Below are 21,219 nucleotides of genomic sequence, written 5' to 3'. Positions count from 1 at the left end.
CCACTCCCTAGGAAGGCAGGTAATATAATACATATTATAACAAAATACATATTTCCAAGATCATCATGATATGGAAAAAGACACATATTGCTTACACCAGAGAAAAATTCATGGAGGAAATAAAGTGAAAAATTATATGCTTTGTTCTGCTTTCAGACTCCCTTAATTCATTCTATGATAGTAGATATATTTTTTTCATCTTGATTCTCTTGGGTTTGTCTTAGATCCTTGCATTGTTGATAATAGTTTATTCACAGTTAAACTTCAGTTATTATTATTGTTACAGTGCACAACATTCTCCTGGTTATGTTTACTTCATTTTCGATCACTTCATATAAATCTTACCAGGTTTAATTCTTTTTATGATCACCATGTTCATCATTTCTAATGGAACTATAATATTACATTACAATTAAATACCATGGTTTATTCAGTCTTTCCTCAACTGACTCACATAAATTAAAGCTTCAACTCTTACTATCATACCCTGAGTGGGAGACTTTTAAAAACGAGCCCTTATACAAAACAAAAACAAAACTACTTACTATATTAAATTCCTGGTGACCAGCAATTTAAATATTAAGTCCAAACCATAAAAAATTTAACAAATCCAGATGTTACAATATTCTACAGTGTGTTTCTTTCTTTGGTGAGTCAGTCATTCAACAATTATTTGTATTGTGCATACTATGTACAATGTTAGAAGTTGTAAAAAAATATTATTGTAAATTACAAAGTTTAAATTCCTTTTGAGAAGAATTTTAGGTAAAGAAGATGCTAAGTCTCTGAATCCAGAAACTGAACTGTTGGAGAAGCCACCATGAAGAAGCATCCAGACCACAAGCTGCACAAGATCAAATTGAACTTTGGGTGTGGTTGATTGAACATTTATTTGTATGTATACTTTCATGCCAAAGGGGACTGCCCCTTTGTCAATGCATTCAGCAATTATTGGTTTTTATTCTTTTTTTTCTCTCTTATCCTCACATTATTATAATCTTTTAAGTTGATTATGTTTTTATGATCCTTTTGGGGAAAAATTAATTTTTCCAAAAATGATCATATGGTGAAATGTAAAAAATAGACTTGAATACAGGACTACAATCCCCATGAGCCTTTGCTTCACTTCCCCAAAATGCCTTGTAATCTCACCTGGGCCGAGATCAAGAAGGTATTTAAGCTGATTAAAAGGCTTTTGAGAGTCTCTCTTGGCTCTTGGACTTCCATTTTGGGGCAGGCGTGGCTTTTTTTCATAATGTAGGTGAGGTTGTGTCTAGGCCACTCTATGGCCTGGACACGTGTTTCTTATCCTGTATTTTCTTTAATCCTTAATCTTCAATAAACCTCTAAAAAATATAATACTCCTTGCAGAGAGAAACTAATTTCTATCTGCCTCAGATGCCTTAGTCTCCCTGGTCTCCCCTAAATTTTAATCTTTACAAAGTGTTGATAATAGAAAGGAAGGATAGGCAGTCCTTGCTTTCAAGGAGCTCACAGTCTAATGGAGAAGATAATATGCAAACTATTATTTACAAATGAAATATATTCATGATAAATTGGGGATAATCAATAAAGAGTATGTGCTAACCTTTTGTTCGACCAGGAAAACTTCCTAAAGATAGCAGGATTTTATCTGAGATTTGAAGGAAGGCAAGGAAACCAAAAGATGTAGAGGGAGAAAATTCCAAGCTTGAGTGACAGCCCAGAGTTGGGAAATAAAATAAATGAAGCCAAATTGACATAGGACCATCTGGTTTTTTACTTTAATGGAAAGCTGCAAGGTAACTTATTTTTCTTTAGAGGCATAAGATATATTCAGAATTCATGGATGTGAAATAGGGTTCTCTCTAGATTTTTAGTTTTTTACAACAGGCATGCCTAGCTTTCTTATCTTATTTTATTGCAACATGGCTTCCATCCCTTTACTATCTTTGTCTTCCTCTTATAGATGCTAATTCTTCAGATAATCTTAAAGTAAAATGCCCAAAAGGGGACCCAATATACCTGGGGACTCCATCTATGTAGGGAACAGTGAGGCTTAATTGATTTTATCATATATTGAAAAGAACACTAGCTCTAAAGTCAATGGACTGAGGTTAAATTGTGAAATATCACATTTAACTATGTGTGTAACTTCATGTCCCTTGACTTCCAACTATACCAGGAACAAATAGTACTAAATGACTTAATAATGTTTTGGTAGGATTTGGGGTAAGGGAAACACAAGAGGAAAACCTATAAATAAATTTTGATTTATTGTGTGGGAAGGGTAGGAAAGGAAAAAGGGTTTAGGTATATACTTATACTTAATTTAAAAGATTATAACTAAATAGACTACGTTACTAAGCTAAAACCTTAACTTCCCAAATATCCCAATCTCATAGTAGGAGTTCAAATCAAATAGGGCCAGGATCTTATATTGTTAGTTGTCCAAGAAAGTCCAGCAGCCACATTCAGAAAAACTCCTTTCTCCATTGATCACAGACAAAATTCTCTTCAAGGTCCTTCCAGTAAAGCAGACAATGACATTTCAGGAGAGCAAACTCTGAGAAGAAAAAATTCACCATTGGGCATAGAATCTTGCCAGATCCCCAGGCTCAGGCTCCCATGTGACCCTTGGACACATGCCCAATCATTCCCTAAGGTTTGCATTTCTCAGTTTTTGCAACAATTTTGCAAATTGCAAACCTTTTCATCCTTTATCACATTCCCCCCTTTTACATGAATAAAAAATCATGATGGCAACACTATTTTTGAATTTGTGCACAATCTAAAATACTTACAAGTTACCTAAACTAAGAAATCTATCCCAAATAACAAACAACTTACACTCAACTATCTTACTCTAACACTAACTTATTCTAGGGAATTTTAAGAAGGTAAAAGGAAAAGGAAAGCAAAATAAATAATGAACAAGTACAAAAGTCAAACAGAAGCAAAATCAAAACAACAAATAACATCAAACAAAAGATGAACATAACTTCCATGAAAATATCAAACTTAAAATACTCTTAGCTAAAATAGCAAATTGTACTGCTATTGCAGTACATTAACATTAAAGTTAGAGAAAATTTTTGAAAATTACACTAAACATAACATTGCATAAGTTTCACAATAAAAATCAAACCAAACATTAAACTCACTTATGCAAATACATGTAACAATAGATATTAGTGAGCTATTTGCATAGTTTACATATATATATAGAGTGCATAAGTACAATATATACATGTATGGTATACATATGCACGTATATAGTTATGTACAATTCATATTTATACATAGTTTACATATAAACATACACTATACTACAATTAATTTGCAATCCTATTATACACCCTATTTACACATATTTACATATTTTTTTACAATTTTGTTTGATATGTGATGTCATATGTTGTTTGTGCTGTGTAATGTATGTCAGTATCTAATGTGCAGTGCAAGTCAGTATCTAATTTTCTTATCTTATCTTACCTAATTTTACCTAACTAATCTCTATCTTCAAAATATGTCTCCTAACTAAATTTCTATACCTAAACTAAATCTAAATATGTAACTACATTGTTAGTAAATAATATATCTATAGCTGATCATAACATCGTTAATACCCTTACTATACATTTTTTCACTCATTTAAGCAGTGATTCAATGTAACCTAACCATGTTTTTGTTTTGTGGTTATGTTTTATTATGTTGTTACTTTTGCTATGTCATGTTGTTTTGCTATTTAAATATTAGTGTTACTGCTATGGAAAAGTTATGTTACTGTTGAATTCAACATACTTACCCCTACTTCAGATCTTTCTTTCTCTTCTTACCTCCTCCTTGAATATTCTTCTATAATTCTATAGTACTAATTATATTTGTGTTTGTATGTGAATAAATGCTGTTATTATGTACTATAATACATTACCCAAAAACATAAATTCATTAGCCCATTTATCCTATAATCATCTTCATTGCAAATTTCACAAAGTCATTAAAATTTATAAAATTTCAGTCTTTTATCAATGTCCATCAATTCCTGAATTCTCCTCTTCATCTGCATTGTCCTCTTCTATCCTCTTCTGCAGGAATGATCTGGCTCTCCTTACTGATCTTTTTGAATGCAGACTCAATTTGACTGATGATTCTATCTTTCTGCAATCTCTTCATCATTTTCTTCTTCTTCAATGATTTCTACATTTTCATTATTTATACCATGTTCTAATTTTATATGTGATCCATACCAGGAATCTTACCCAAAACTTTTACTGAAGATGGAGAAAACAACACAATAGTGTAAGGACCTAACCAACTTTCCTGAGTTGCTGTTGTTTTAGCAAATTTTTTTTACATTATACCATATCTCTTGTTTTACAATTATGAAGAGAATAATCCAAAGACCAATTTGAATATCGTGTAATTCTTTTAGTCTTTTTTGTAAAGCATTTAAGTAAGAAGCAAGTTGACAATATCCTCCTAAGAGATGTATAGACTGTCTTACACGTTTTTGCTTGTAGTGGAGCATGTACAAAGAGCATTTCCATAGGATGATATATGCTCTTGGCCTAGTACATAAATAAAACAAAATTGTGGGAAGAATCTCTGGCCATTTGAGATGAGTTTCAGCACAGAGCTTCCCCCACCATAGTCTTTATTTACTTATTTACAGGCTCCACTTGCCCTGAACTTTGTGGATGATAAAGCATATGATATTTTGGTGTTATTCCTAGATTTTCATAAACTCTTTTCATGATGTCTTGAGTGAAATGGGATCCTTTATCAGAGTCTATTGTCAACGGTACTCCAAATATAGGTATAATTTCTTTAATCAACACTTTCACCACAAAGTTAGCTGTATATTTATTCAATGGAAAAGCTTCAGGCCATTTGGTTAATCTATCAACAATTGCCAAGCAAAACTTGTATTTTCCATCTTTTGGCATGCTGATGTAATCAATCTGCAGATTCTCAAATGGACAATATGCTAAAGGTCTACCACCTAAACCTTTCAGTCTGAATGCTCGTTATTTGAATTTTTGGCAAACAGAACAGCTTGAGCAGATCTTATTTGTTACTGTGTTTTTTCCAAAAGCAACCATTGTCTCTTTACAGTGTCAATTACAGCTTGAGTACTAAAATTTTGTGTGAATGGCTTGGCACAAATACGTATAGAGGTCTTTTGGTAACAGCAGCTTTCCTGTATCTGTTAACCATATATCATATTCTTTTCTTGCTCCAAACTTCTCTTTCCATTTTTGTATTTCTGAATCTAAATAAACTTTTTCTAGTTCATCAGATTCTATAGTTGATAAGTTCATAATATACATTGGGACATTTCTCGCCACAAATTTTGCAGCTATATCGATCCTTTAGCAACTGAATCTCTTCTATTAGTATGACTTCTACAATGGATTACCACTAGGTGTTTAGACTTCTGGATAGCATCTCTAACAATGCAGTTATTATTTCTGCATGAGTAATTGATTTTCCTGATGCAGTAATAAAACCTCGTTGTTTCCAGATCTTTCCTGTAGCATGAGAAACAGAAAAAGCATGAGAGTCTGTGTAAATGTTTGCACTTTTACCAGATGCCAGAAGAAATGCTTACTTTAAAGTGATCAACTCTGAACTTTGAGCACTAAGGTTACTAGGTACTGATCCATACCACAGTGTCTCAAATTCTGTGCAAATTGTGCACCTGTACATCTAATTCCATTACACAAATATGAAGATCCATCTGTGAATAAAACCAAATCTGGATTTTTGATCAGAGTGTCTTTCAAATCCATCCTTGGCATATCCACTAGATCTACTACTTCTAAAATTGATATAATGGTTCACTATTTTATGGCAAATCAGGAAGAAGTGTAACTGGGTTTAATACACTACACCTTTTCAACATGATGTTTTTATTACCTAGAAGTATAATTTCATATTTAGATATTTGTTGGTCTGAATATGCTTGAGTACAAAATTTCCTCATTAGTGCTTCTATTTGATGTGAACCATGGACACCCCAAAACTAAGTATGATGACTTCTGAACTAACACAGCTGCTGCAGCTATGCCCCTTAAACAAGGAACTTTACCTGCAGCAACTGGATCTAGCTGACAACTATAGTATCCAATTGGACAATAACTTTGTCCTAAAGTCTGTGTCAGTACACCATATGGAATACCTTTGGTCTCATTCACAAATAATTGAAAAGGTTTAGTATAGTCTGGGATTCCAAAATCTAGTGCAGATAAAACCACTCCCTTAAGCTTACTTAAGGCTTGCAGATGTTCAGGTTTGAGTTTCAGAGGTTCTGGTTCTGTATTCCTGGTTATATCTGTTAAGCATTTAGTAATTTCACTATATCCAGGTATCCATTGTCTACAAAAATCAGTCGTCCCAAGAACAGCTCTGAGTTTCTTCTTTGTCTTAGGTGCACTCAGTTTCTGGATATCAGTTATTCTTTTCTTAGTGATACTTCTGGAACCCTCTGACAACACAAAACCACGATATTCAACTTGAGGCAAAACCCACTGAAGTTTTGCTTTAGAGATTTTATGTCCATGTTTAAATAATTCAATCAAAAAAATCATGTTATCTCTTAAACACACTTTAACAGATGGAGATGCTAGGAGGATATCATCTACAAATTGTAAGATTTTACTTTCCTTGAATGATATTGTTTTAAGGTCTCTGTCCAAAATTTGAGAGAATTGGCTCAGGCTATCACAGTAACCCTGTGGAAGATGAGTGAAAGTCTACTGGGTATTGTCCATGTGAAAGCAAAGATCGTTTGAGAATCCTTGTGAATTGGTATCAAGAAAAACACTGAACATATATCTACCACAGTGAAATATCTTGCTTGACTTGGAATGGATGAGATTATATAGGATGAGTCTTTATTACATGATTATTTACATCAATCAAATTCAGTATAAATCTATAGACAATTCTGCCATCTTCAATGAGCTTTTGTTTCTTTATTGACAGTATGGGAGTTTGTAATTTGAAAAACATGGTATTATGATCCCTTGTTGAATTAGGGTCTCAATAATAGGTCTTATTCCATCTATAGCTTCTTTACTCAAAGGGTATTGAGGAACACAAGGAATTAATCCTTCCTTGGTTCTCACTATTACTAGATTAGTTGATTTCAATAGGCCTACATCTGTGGAAGACTTTGCCCATAAATTTTCTTGTATATCCTCAGGAATAGGACAGATGGAATTCAACTCATTCTCTACACTGATTGAATCTAAGAACAGCAATTGAAAAGCTTTCAGAGATTTTTCTGGCAGTTGTAATGATATATCCCTAGTGTCAGTACATTGAATCATTGCTCACAATTTACAAAGCAAGTTCCTCCAGGGAAGGTTCATTGGACATTCTGGCATACAAAGAAATGCATGCTCCATGGTTAATTGACCTAAGGTAATCATTTTAGTTTGTAATTTTGCTACTCTCTCTGGTTTTCCATAGTTGCAATAATAGTACTTCCATAGTACCAACAGCTTTACAATCTTTAGGAAGACCTTGAAAAACTAATTTACTGGCTCTAGTATCCACCGAAAGATCATATATCTTATCCCCTATAGCTACAGAAACATAGGGTTCAGTACTATTTGGAGGTTGAAAGACTTCAAGAATTGGTGCAAGCAGAGTAACATGAGTACAAAGCTCAGTCATTTCCTGTCCATCCAAGCCTACATCTGCTTGAATTACATGACTTTCCCAGGATTTTGCATCACTAGCTTTTATATTACTCTCATTGCTCTTTAAATTCTCCATCTTCATATCATTGTTCCCATTTACAATTTCATTATTATTATTTAGTTTATATTCTTCATTAATTTCTCTTATTATATATGCATTATTATTTTCTATTATATTCATATTACAATGTTCTTTCTCTGTACCATTATTTACACCAATTATATCCTCCTTTAATTCAATTAATTCATTTGTGTCACCATGTATTTTATTTTCATTACTCCCAATTTCATTTATTTTCAACTCACTTTCAATTTTATCACATTCATTTCTTGATTCATTCTCATGTGTTCTAAGAGGAAACCTTCATAAGGCACTAGCATTCCTACTCTGATCACCCTTTACAACTTGACTGTATTTAGGTCTATTCCAGGATTTACCCAAGACTGCATAGTATTTAAATCTGGCACTTGTTGTCCCTGGCAATAGGCATTTTGACATTGATTAGTATACCTATTTTGATTATTGTTATTATTAGTATTCCATCTATTATTATTATAATTACTATTACTACTCCAGTTATTGTTTCTATTATACCCATTATTTAATTGTCTTCTAACCTGATTCCTAAATCTGCAGTCCCTGTACAGGTGTCGAATATGATCACACAGGAAATAGTGCCTAGGGCCTTATCTCCTCTCATTTGGCTTATAATTGTTATTTTTATACCTTGGCTGTACAGATCTCAATTGAGCCACAGCTTTTATTTCTTTAATTTCACTGTCTCTGACCTTCATTTCAGCTTCCTTCAATTTCCACTTTAAGTCTTCAATAATAGCTCTCTCATCATGTTTATACTCCAAGTCATTAGTCAAATATGTGGCTTTTCTCCATAAGTCATCAAGATCTAACTCTTCCCAGTCAGGGTAATTTGTTTTTAAAAATTGTCTTATCTTTGGGCCTGCATTCTTTACAAAGACCCTCTTAATGTGTGCAATTGAGTTTTCTTCCAGTGGATCCATCCCTAATAAAGTTTCAGCTACCTTGGTTATCCTTTGCAGGAAAACTACAGGAGCTTCAGAGATCTTCTGTTTTATAGCCTCAAATTTTGACCATAAATTGGGCCTTTTGTTATATCTCCCCATTAACTCCAGGATTGCATCTCTTGTTTCTATTAATGTATCATAAATCCCCCTTATCAGATGTATCCAACTTTAAGTTGTCTGGCCAAGATTGCAATACAGGATCTGTTCTTGTCTCCTGTATAAATTTGGTTCTCTCTCTCTCTTTGTCAAGACCTCTTTCATTAGTAGGGCAAAATCATTGAAATCAGGATCATATAAATCAATTGCCCTATGCATCTCTTTAATTACTTTGTAAGGTTCTTCATTGAAATTTGGGATCCTCCTTTGGATGGATTCAAGGTCTTCTGGGGAAAATTTCTTATGCATATTTACTCTATGGACAGCCTATTTAAGTTTTTTCCCATTAGTGTTTAATCCGTTGTTATCATGTGCAAAGCCTTGATTCACATTCATGTTTATAAAGTGCTTCAGTGTATCCAGTTGAGTTTTCATTTGTATAACCATCATCTTTATATCAGAATCCCTTCTGAACCAGGTCACAAGATCTTTAAGCTGCTTAACACAAAGGCACACAGAGGCATGAGACTTATAAACAATACATCCACAGATCACAGCCAGGGGTACATATGCTTTAATGTCACAGAGCTTTAAATCCATCAATGGCTTCAGACGATCCATAGTAAAAATATAATGGCAGTAACTAGGGAATGACACAAATATAAAATATGGAATATACATCAAATAGTTGAAAAACATCACTAGCATATTGTTAAACATGTCTACTGACATGCCAGCTTCCATTGTAAAATTATTAGAGATAACAATATAATTACAGTGCAACTTGTACATGTAACAAAGAAAACAAACAAAAATAAATTTCAAAATTCAAAAACAGTTTTTTCTCAATATGGCTGCTCCAAGATGGTTGTTGGAGATCTGTGGTGTGACAAGGAAATCACTTTAAAAGACTGATATATATATATATATATTAATTTAAGGTCGCCAAGGAATTCAGCTATGTAATTCCTTAATGAAAACTCAAGTCAGCAGTCAACCTTTTATGGAGTTTAATTACAAACAGGAGGAAGAAAGGTATGAGAGAGAGAGAGAAATAGAGAGAGAGAGAGAGAGAGAGAGAGAGAGAGAGAGAGAGAGAGAGAGAGAGAGAGAGAGAGAGAGAAGGGAATAGGGCTTAAATACCCCCTCTGTTTAGGCTGGGCCAAAAGGTCCAAGCCCTTAGATAGCTGAGGCAAAGAAGAGAGATCAGTCCCTATCACTCACGTGACCAAAATGGAGAAACAGTCTCAAGGGCCTCCACCTCCAGCTTCCTTCAGAGCAAGCTTCTCAGAGCACAACCTCTCAGAGCAAAACCTCTCCAACCCCCTTAGTCCTCAGACCCCGCTATCTTTAAGGAAACCATCCAAGTTCCCTCCCCTCAGTTCTCACATCTACCAATCACTGTCCATGTCTTCCCTGTGCCAATGGTGGCTCTAGCTTAACCCAGGACTGCCCAGAGGTCTGTGGCTTTGCACATGTCTGTTGAAGGTCATATTCTCAAATAATTAAATCTTGATCCTTTGCTGCAGCCCTTCCTAAATCCTGTTACCCTGAGTAGGGTGGAGATTGGAAGTTCCAAGACCTGGTTCTGTCATTCCAAGTATCTCTATTGTATCAATTCTAAAATCAATCATGACTCAAAGAACTTCCTGTTCTATGCTTAAGCATAGATCAAAGCCCTTTCCATTGTTCAGCAAAAGGTTTCTGTCCTAAAGAAATCTTAAGTAGGGAGGAGAAAGACCCTCCCATGCCAAGGGGAGGTTCACATTCCAATAGACTATCAGTAGGAAATTTTTCAAGTATGAAATTTCCCAATGGTGAAATTTCCAACATTTATAAGTCTAAGAAATTTTAAGGTTTACAGTGGTGCAGCTTCACTAACCCCCTTCAGCAAGGCAAGTCCTTAGAATTCTATGTGGCTAACCCCCTAAGCTCCTAGTTAACTAAATACAGAGTAGAATGTTGACTTATACTTTAAAAATTATATAATAAACAGACTCTTCAACCTAGCTGGCTTAGCCAAACTGTTATGGTAGGATTTGGGGTAAGGGAAACACAAGAGGAAAACATATGAATAAATTCTGATTTATTGTTTGGGGAGGGTAGGAAAGGAAAAAGGGTTTAGGAATATTCTTATTCTTATACTTAATTTAAAAAATTATAAATAAATAAACTATGTTACTAAGATAAAATCTTAACTTCCCAAATTTCCCAATCTCACACCAGGAGACCAAATCAAATAGGGCCAGGATCTTATGTTGTTAGGTGTTCAAGAAAGTCCAGACTGATGCTGGCAGCAGCCTCATCCAGAAAAACTCCTTCCTCCATTGATCACAGACAAAATCCTCTTCAAGGTCCTTCCAGGAGAGCAGACAAGATCATTCCAGGAGAGAAGACTCTGAGAAAAAAAAAAAACACCATTGGGCATAGAATCTTGCCAGATCCCAAGGCTCAGGCTCCCATGTGACCCTTGGGCACATGCTACTGTCAATCATTCCCTAAGGTTTGTATTTCTCAGTTTTTGCAACAGTTTTACAAACTGAAAACCTTTTCATCCTTTATCACAATAGAATCCTTCTAGGTCTAACTCTGTCATCCTATGAACTCAGCTAAGTCACTAAGTGACACAGTGGATAGTGTTTCGCCAGTCAAGAAGACTAATCTTTCTGAGTTCAAATCTGATCTCAGGCACTAGCTATATGACCCCAGGCAAGTCACTTAATCGTGTTACCCTCAGTTTCCTCATTTGTTATATGAACTGGAAAAGGAAATGGCAAATCACTCTAGTATTTTAGCCAAGAAAACTCCAAAGAGGGTCTTAGAGTGTAGGATACAACTAAAATGACTGACCATGGCACTGTAAGTTTCTGATTCTTTGTATATTTATCTGATTTTACTTTTCATGTTATCAAGATCATTATTAATTTCTGATGATGATAACTATCTACCAATTTGTTTGAATAAAATATTTTAGTCAGTGTACTTAACATATTTTGGGGGCAATTTTTCACTACTATAATCTTACGCTCAGTTCACAGTTACTAAAATTCATATTTCTAAATCATTTTTCCTACTAAGAGTAGTCATAATATCTGATCTTCTCCAACATTTTACTTTCATACAATCTACCTTAGACCTCACATAGGCCTTAGACTTTGATTTGAAATATTTTAGTGAAGTTATACAAAATTATTTGTTATAGTATCTTTGTTAATGTTGTTTACATATACTAGAATGTAAACTCATAGAAGGCATGAATATAAGGATTATTAGCTAAATTTTACATGATCCCAAGAAACTTTACATAGTGCTATGCACACAATAGGCTTATAGTAAATAGTTTTGTAGTTGTCATCATTGACATTGAATTTAATTGAATTAACCTAATTGAATTTGATTTTGATTTGTAATTGTAATTTGTAATATTTGTATTGTAAATTGTAAAATTGTAATTGTAATTTGTAATAAATCCAATTTGTAATTGAATTTAACCTAATTACAAGTTTAAATATTACTTCATTAAACATTACCTTGTTGATTCTGGGCCAATATTCCAACCAGTCAAGTGAATTTGGAATCTTGAGCCATTGTTCCCAGGTTTGTGTTATATGCATATGTGATGAGCATATCTTCCATGACTCAGTCTACATCATTGCTAAAAGTTATCTAATTTGACAGAATCAGAGTCAGGGTCATTGCATAATCCTTTAGACATCTCCTTCTTGAGTTCCACTGCTCAACACTAGTCCTGGCCCTTTAACTATGTCTTCATCACCTTTAATTGTACAGTCATCTAGCCCATATTTCTCCATCTTAGTTACAAGAATATTTTGAGATATTGTTATATAACTTGTTGATACAGATAGCTGAGTCTCTTAAATACCCCCTTTAGCATCTTTGTCAACTAAGATTTTCCTTTGGTATTTTTATTCTATGCTACTTAGGAAACCTGTGGAACTACAAAGCTTTAAAACAGCTTTTGGGAACTAATACAGGGATTTACACAGTGAAGATGATTAATAAATGTTTATGGATGGGGTAACTAGATGACTCAGTGAATTGAGAGCCAGTATTTGAGACAGGAGGTTCTGGATTCTAATCTGGATTCAGATACTTCCTACCTGGGTGACCCTGAGGAAGTCACTTAACTGCCGTAACTATCCCTTATCACGCTTTTGCTTTGGAAGCAATGCATAGTATTAGTTCTAAGATGGAAGGTAAGTTTTTTAAATAAATAAAATAAATATTTATGGAATTGAACCAAATTGACATAGAAACATATGGATTTTGACTTTAATGGAAAACTACAAGGTAACTTATTTTCCTTTAGAGGCATCAGATATATGCAGAATTCATGGATGTGAAACAGGGTAAAATATGTTGAGGCAGCAAATTCTATACACTGACCACAAAGATATCAAGCCAGAACCACACGGAATATTTCTACTGTTATTGTTACTTATTACTAATAGTTCTTTATTCAGTTTAGATCTAGCTATACAATATTAAAGATCTGAAAAAGGAAAGCAAAACTAATGAAACACTGGGATATTTCCAGCTAGCTGGAAGTTTGACTTTGTAAAGCACTAAGAAATTATTAAAATTATATTTGAATATTTTATTATGTTTCAGGCAGTCACAAAGAAGGTTTGGAATTTTAGAGTATACTTAGCTATAATGGGCTTGAGAACTGATTGCTAAATTTTCAGTCTGAGTGTTTACATTTCAGAAATCAGCAAATGCTACTAATCAGGGATTGACTTATTGTTTTATTGATTGCCTAGGCTTAAGAAAGTTTTATTATTGCAGAATAAAATTAAATGATTATGTGTATATGTTTCCCTCCTAGTGCTCCAGAGCCTGGTTGTTAAAGATTTCCCAGCACCTCTCTGCATTTCTCTATTGATGTTGCTTAATTTCACAGAAGTGAGAGAAGTCATCCCAAGACTAGAAGCCTAGTGACTCTAGGATAATTAATAATAAAACAATATAATATTAGATTTGTTTCTCCATGTTTCTGTCAACATTTAGTTCAATCTACTTAAATAACCTTGCTCTCAGTTAACATGCATTATTACCTGGACCATATTTAAATAACTTGGTCCTAGGTAGGAGACACAATTTGTTGGCAGGATCGTACTTTTCTGAAACCAGGTCTCTCCAGCTTGATTATACCTGGTACAATTTTTGTTCCAATTTCACAACCTCTCAAGAATGCAGGGATGAGGGGGCAGCTGGGTAGCTCAGTGTATTAAGAGCCAGGCCTAAAGATGGGAGGTGTTAGGTTAAAATCTGTCCTCAGACACTTCCCAACTTTGTGACCCTGGGCAAGTCATTTGACCCCCATTGCCTAACCCTTAACACTCTTCTGCCTTGGAACCAATACACACTATTGACTCCAAGATGGGAGGTAAGGGTTTAAAAGAAAAAGAATGCAGTCTTGATGAGAAAATAAGACTTTTGAAGAATATTTATGATCTCTAAATCATTGTTGTCTCATTGTTGTTTGGATTATGCACACATTTAGGCTTAGATCTACTGCTACTCTCATGCAGGTATGTGGGGGGGACTCTTCAGATATCTATCATATTTAACTTATCTAAGATTCTATTCATCTCAAGTCCTTTCTTATTTTGGGTGGGGTTAGATTCATCTAGTTCTGAGAGGGAAAAATTAAGGTCCCCCCCTATTATTATTTTGTTATTTTTTTAAATTTGTATTTAATTTTTCATTTAAAAACCTGGATTCTATAACTCCTGGTGAATTCAGGTCCAATACTCATCATGCTTCATTATTCATAGTATCCCCCAACATAATCTAATTACTTTGTTGATCCTTTCTGATGATATACATTTTAGCCACAGCTCTGTCAGAGATCATGACTACTACTTCTACCTTTTCTGGATCAGCTGAGGCATAGTATATACTGTTCTAGCCTCTAATCTTTACTTTATGTGTTTCTCTTATTTTCTACCTGTTTCTTATAAGCAACACATTGTTGGATGCTGGGTTTTTTTAATCTTTTCTACTGGCATCTCATTGACTACATCATTGTAAGCCGGCGAGACATCCAGGATGTAAAGATCACCAGAACCATGAGAGAAGCTGAATGCTGGACAGACCACCGATTGGTTAGAGCAACTCCTCAAATGTGCATTGCACCTCGCCATCCAAAACACTCCCAGACAGTTCACGCATTTTACAACGTGAGTCTTCTTAGAGATCCATCTTATTTGCAAACATTCCAGTCCTGCCTGGACAACAAGCTGTCTGCCAAGGGACCACTCACTGGAAGTTCAACCGAGAAATGGAACCAGTTCAGAGACACAGTGAAGGAAACATCAAAGGCAGTCCTAGGCCCAAAATAAGACAACCACCAAGACTGGTTTGACGAGAACAACCCTGCTATTGAAGAGCTATTGAGCAAGAAGAACAAAGCCTTTATGGAGTGGCAAAATAACCCAAAATCTGCTCCTAAAAAGGACAGATTCAAGTCTCTCCAAGCCACGGCACAGCGTGAGATCAGGAAGATGCAAGACCGATGGCGGGAAAAAAAGGCAGAAGAAATCCAGTGCTTTGCTGATACGAAAAACTACAAACAATTTTTCAGTGCCCTCAAGACTGTCTATGGGCCATCAAAACCCACCACCACTCCCTTGCTATCCTCTGACGGTGACACTCTCATATACGATAAAAAAGGTATCAGCAACAGGTGGAAAGAACACTTCAGTCAGCTTCTCAACCGACCCTCTTCAGTCGACCAAAGTGCCCTTGACCAGATCCCACAAAACCACTCCATTGAACAACTTGATGTCCCTCCTTCAATAGAGGAAGTCCAAAAATCCATCAAAGAAATGAGTGCAGGCACGGGATCCCAACCGAGGTGTACAAGGCCTTAAATGGAAAGGCGCTCCAGGCATTCCACATAGTGCTGACCAGCATATGGGAAGAGGAAGACATGCCCCCAGAACTCAAAGATGCCTCCATCATAGCCCTATACAAGAACAAAGGCTCACGAGCAGCCTGTGACAACTACAGAGGCATCTCACTACTTTCCACTGCTGGAAAGATCCTCACCCATGTTATACTCAACAGACTCCTGTCATCTGTTTCAGAGCAGGACCTGCCTGAATCACAATGTGGCTTCTGACCAGATCGCAGCACCATCGACATGGTCTTCACAGTGAGGCAAATGCAGAAAAAATGCCTTGAGCAGAACCTGAGTCTACATTGTCTTCATAGACCTGACAAAGGCGTTCGACACAGTGAACAGGGACGCATTGTGGAAGATCCTCAGCAAGCTCGGTTGTCCAGCAAAATTCATCAAACTGATCCAGCTCTTTCATGTCGACATGACAGGGGAAGTCTTATCTGGTGGAGAGACTTCAGATCGCTTCAACATCTCCAATGGCGTGAAACAAGGCTGTGTCCTTGCTCCGGTACTATTCAACCTATTTTTCACCCAAGTATTACGACATGCTGTGATGGATCTTGACCTGGGTGTCTACATCAAATACTGACTGGATGGCTCAACAAAGATAACAGAGAGACTCATCCTGGAAGCTCTCTTTGCAGATGACTGTGCTCTCATGGCCCACCAAGAAAATCATCTCCAAACCATTGTGGACAGGTTCTCTACTGCAACAAAACTGTTTGGCTTGACTATCAGCCTCAGCAAAACAGAGATGCTGTTCCAACCTGCACCAGGGAGGCCAACTAACCAGCTGTGCATTACAATCGACAGCACACAGCTTTCTAACATCAACACTTTCAAGTACCTGGGCAGCACCATCACCAACAATGGGTCCCTAGACTATGAGATTAATGCCAGGATCCAAAAGGCCAACCAGGCACTTGGGCGGCTGCACTGCAAAGTCCTCCAACACAGAGGTGTAAGCACGGTGACGAAGCTCAAAGTGTATAATGAAGTGCTCCTCAGCTCGCTCCTGTACGGTTGTGAAACATGGACACTGTACTGGAAGCACATGAAACAGCTGGAGCAATTCCACCAATGCTCACTCCGGTCAATCATGAGGATCTGCAGGCAGGACCGAATCACCAGTCAGGAAGTCCTCGACAGAGCCAACTCCACCAGCATCAAAGTAATGGTCCTCAAAACCCAACTACGATGGTCTGGACACGTCATCTGCATGGACCCACAGCCAATACCAAGACAGGTATTCTATGGTGAACTGTCAGCTGGACTCAGGAAACAAGGCCGACCAAAGAAAAGATTCAAGGATCAGCTCAAGTCCAACTTGAAGTGGGCTGGCATTACACCAAAGTAACTAGAACTCGCTGCCTCTGACAGAAGCAGCTGGCCAACCCACATTCACCTTGCAGCCACCACCTTTGAAGATGAGCGACCTCGACATCTTGCTGCTGCGCGTGAACGCACAACCGCACCTCCCGTAACAACTGGAGACCCATGCCCCATTTGCCACAAAATTTGAGCCTCAGCCTTTGGACTCCATAGCCACATGAGGGCACACTGTAGATGAAACTGCAGAAAGACAATAGTCATTCTCGATCACCGAGAGACTACCACTACTACTATCCATTTTCATTTTCTTCCCATTGGTGAATTCATCCCATTTGCACTCAAGATCCTAGTAACTATATGGGCATTTCCATATACTCCATTCCTCCTCACTGTTTCTCTCCATTCTTCCTTTCTTTGTCCCATATCTTTCATCAGATGTCAAATTTGCTTTAACTAATAACATCTCCAATTTCTACACATTCCCAAAAATCCTCTCTTTTAATCTCCCCTTGCTTTCCTAGTTCCAATTTGGCCCACATTTCAAAAGGTCTCTTTCTTGTACCTTCCCCATTAACTTTTAAATGTTATTCTATTCACCTTTTCAAAAATCACTTCCTTAACTTTGCTCTTCTACTTATTGGTACAACTTGATGCTAAAAATCCCTCCCCTGTCTATTCTGAGTTTCTCTCTTATTCATTCACCTTAATTATTATTATGTACTACCCTGTAGATAACTCTCCCTTACCTCCCTTTTCTTATTCTCTTACACTCCTTTCTCTTAACCCACCCTTTCTTCTCTTATTCCCTTAGTTCCCCTAGGGGACTTTCAATACCTCCCTTATCCCATCTCCTTTCCCTCCTGTTTAGGTGTGTGCTGAAATTTTTACTCTTCTAATTGTATACCTTGTTCTTTCTTTATCTCAGGTCTGATGAGAATAGGATTTTAGTACTATCAGCCCTCCACCTCCTCCTCCCCTTCTATATAGCTATTCCTCCACTCTTTCCTCTTCCATATGAAATAATCCTTCAACTTTATCTCCTCCTGGTCTACTCTACTACCATTTGTCTCATTCTCTTACTTTCACCTCAATCTCAAGCCTTCCATCCATACCCATTCCTCAAAATATTCAGGCAATGATACTATTGCCAAGGATCATTGATTACATTTTCCCATATAGGAATTAAACAATATGATTTCTGGATTGATTATGAATAGTCATATAATTACTTTTGAATATTGCTTTTAGATCAGATTTTATTCTGAGTTCTGAGTTTTTCCCCAGGAGAAGTTGAAACTCCTTTACTTCATTAAATATATGCTTTTTAAACTTTTATAATTATGCTTTTCAGATAGGATGGAAACAAGATGGAATAATAGAAGCAGGGAAGACTTATAACACTCAAAGAATCCTCTCCAATAATCTTAAAAATAAAGCTTCAAAACAAATACTAGTAGTGAAAGAACCAAAAGTGGAAAGAGTGAATAAAATTTCCTATAGAAAATTACTTAAAAGGTAGACAGAGAGTCTTATTCACTGGTGTGAGAGGGGAGCTCTGCCCATAGCAAGACTGCACCATGGAGTACCAGTGCAACCCAATAACAAGCCCCCATCACCCCACATTTTTATACTGAGAACAGAGCCCATCTTTAAGGTTAAAGCAAAAGTCAAGGAAATGTCTAGGAAAATGAGAAAACATTAAAAAAAATAGAAAAATAGAAAAATTTTATGGAAATAAAAAGCAAGGCACTGAGTCAGAAGGAGGCAGTGAGAGCAAGGTAACTACTTGCAAAACTCAAATGAAAATATAAATTGCTTTCAGACTTTGGAAGAGCTCAAAAAAGACTTCAAAAATTAATTAAAAGAAGCAGCGAAAAAATGAAGAGAAATGAAAGCAACACAAAGGATAATTGACAAAAAAGAGGTGCAAAAGCAATGAAGAAATTAATTTCTTAATTAGTAGAATTGAACAAATGGAAAAGGAGGTTCAAAAGCTCATAGAAGAAAATAATACCTTAAACATTAGAAGTGGGCAAGTAGAAGCTAGTGACTTCATGAGACATTGAGAAATAATAAAACAAAATCAAAAGAAGAAAAAAAATAGAAGAAATCAAGACATATTTCATTGGGTAAAAAAAAAACACTAACCTGGACAATAGATCCAGGACAGCCAATTTAAGATTTACTAAATTACATGTAAACTATTATTTAAAAAAAAAAAAAAAACCTCTAGCTATCATAGTGCAATAAATTATCAAAGAAAATTGTCTTGATATAATTGAACAAGAGAGCAAAATGGAAATTGAAAGAATCCATAAATCTTCCCCCTAAAATATATCCCCAAAGGACAACTCCCAGAAACATTTTGGCTAAATTCAAGACCTTCCATCCAACAAGAGAATATTGCTAGCAGTAAAAGAAATACTTTAATTATTTTGGAACCATAATTAAATAATATTAAATTTAGCAGTTTCTACATTAAAGGCCTAGAAGGCCTTCAACATAATATTACAGAGAAGAAAAGAGCTAGAACTTCAACCAAAAATCATTCCACAAAATTGAATATAAGCCTTCAAGGGACAAAATGGATATTCAGTGAAACAGAGGACTTTGAAACATTCCTGATGTTTCAAACATGTCCTGATGACCAGCACTGAATGGAAAATTTAATCTCAAATATAAGAATCAAGAGAAGGATAAAAAGGTAAACAGGAATGAGAAATCAAAAGTCATTCAATAAGGCTAAACTGTTTACATACTACATGGGAAAATTATTCTCATAACTCATAAGAACTTCATTACTTTTTTTTTTAATATATTTTATTTGATCATTTCCAAGCATTATTCGTTAAAGACATAGATCATTTTCTTTTCCTCCCCCCCACCCCCCATAGCCGACGCGTAAGTCCACTGGGCATTAGATGTTTTCTTGATTTGAACCCATTGCTTTGTTGATAGTATTTGCATTAGAGTGTTCATTTAAAGTCTATCCTCTGTCATGTCCCCTCAACCTCTGTATTCAGGCAGTTGCTTTTTCTCGGTGTTTCCACTCCCATAGTTTATCCTTTGCTTATGAATGGTGTTTTTTTTCTCCTGGATCCCTGAAAGTTGTTCAGGGACATTACACCGCCCCTAATGGAGAAGTCCATTACGTTCGATTATACCACAGTGTATTAGTCTCTGTGTACAATGTTCTCCTGGTTCTGCTCCTCTCGCTCTGCATCACTTCCTGGAGGTTGTTCCAGTCTCCATGGAATTCCTCTACTTTATTATTCCTTTGAGCACAATAGTATTCCATCACCAACATATACCACAGTTTGTTCAGCCATTCCCCAATTGATGGGCATCCCCTCGTTTTCCAGTTTTGGGCCACCACAAAGAGCGCAGCTATGAATATTTTTGTACAAGTCCTTGTGTCCATTATCTCTTTGGGGTACAGACCCAGCAGTGCTATGGCTGGGTCAAAGGGTAGATATTCTTTTGTCGCCCTTTGGGCATAGTTCCAAATTGCCCTCCAGAATGGTTGGATCAGTTCACAACTCCACCAGCAATGAATTAATGTCCCTACTTTGCCACATCCCCTCCAGCATTCATTACTTTCCTTTGCTGTTATGTTAGCCAATCTGCTAGGTGTGAGGTGATACCTCAGAGTTGTTTTGATTTGCATCTCTCTGATTATAAGAGATGTAGAACACTTCTTCATGTGCTTGTTAATAGTTTTGATTTCTTTATCTGAGAACTGCCTATCCATTTCCCTTGCCCATTTATCAATTGGAGAATGGCTTGATTTTTTGTACAATTGATTTAGCTCATTATAAATATGAGTAATTAAACCTTTGTCAGAGGTTTCTATGAAGATTTTTTCCCAATTTGTTGTTTCCCTTCTGATTTTAGTTATATTGGTTTTGTTTGTACAAAAGCTTTTTAGTTTGATGTAGTCAAAATTATTTATTTTACATTTTGTGATTCTTTCTATATCTTGCTTGGTTTTAAAGCCTTTCCCCTCCCAAAGGTCTGACATGTATACTATTCTGTGTTTACCCAATTTACTTATGGTTTCCTTCTTTATGTTTAAGTCACTCACCCATTTTGAATTTATCTTGGTGTAGGGTGTGAGGTGTTGAT

Source organism: Monodelphis domestica, chromosome 3 (assembly GCF_027887165.1).
Source record: "Monodelphis domestica isolate mMonDom1 chromosome 3, mMonDom1.pri, whole genome shotgun sequence".
Taxonomy (NCBI): domain Eukaryota; kingdom Metazoa; phylum Chordata; class Mammalia; order Didelphimorphia; family Didelphidae; genus Monodelphis; species Monodelphis domestica.
The sequence above is the reverse complement of the archived record's forward strand: the minus strand, read 5'-3'. Positions refer to the sequence as shown.